Below are 674 nucleotides of genomic sequence, written 5' to 3' on the forward strand. Positions count from 1 at the left end.
GAGGGGTTTGCAGGGGACTGTGCAGACCTAGGCCTTGCCAGCGTGCACGTTGAGCTCAGTGTTAGAAGGACTGTGAAAGCTCAAATGACCCAACTACCTGGAAACCAAATCTCATGGTTATTCCAGATGTGGCCAAGTTAATTCTGGCAGAGATGGAAGGCCCCAAGTCCATGCTGAATTTTACAGGGATGAGACATATCCCAGAGGAGTTTTCTGTAGCTGGAAGAAGTGGTCAGAATACGTGTGCTCAGCACATTCCCATGCTGGGAGGAACCCTGTTGGCACAGCTGGGGATTCACTGGACACTGCAAGACTCTTCTTACTGGGAAATGGAAACTTACTCCCTGTAGTCTTAGGGGGCTGTTTAGCATCCTGAGGGCTGGAGTTATTCCCACAGCTCAGCCTGGTTGGGCTCCTTGTCTGATCTGCTCCCTCATCAGGTCTTGCTGGGGACATTGGCACTGCGGGAGCGTTGCTGCGGGCCACAGTCAGTGGGGCTGTGCCTGTAATCCCCGACCCCACCTACATCACCAGTGCAGGGGAAACTCACTCCAACATAGCCCATTTCCCAGGGGGCTGGAGTTAATGCTCTGTGCCAGGAGCAAGGCCAGCACTGTGCCACAAGTATTACAAGTCTGCAGGTGACCAAGACCCAACTACAGGAGGCAAAAAAG

This window comes from Corvus hawaiiensis, chromosome 13 (genome assembly GCF_020740725.1).
Source record: "Corvus hawaiiensis isolate bCorHaw1 chromosome 13, bCorHaw1.pri.cur, whole genome shotgun sequence".
Classification (NCBI taxonomy): Eukaryota; Metazoa; Chordata; class Aves; order Passeriformes; family Corvidae; genus Corvus; species Corvus hawaiiensis.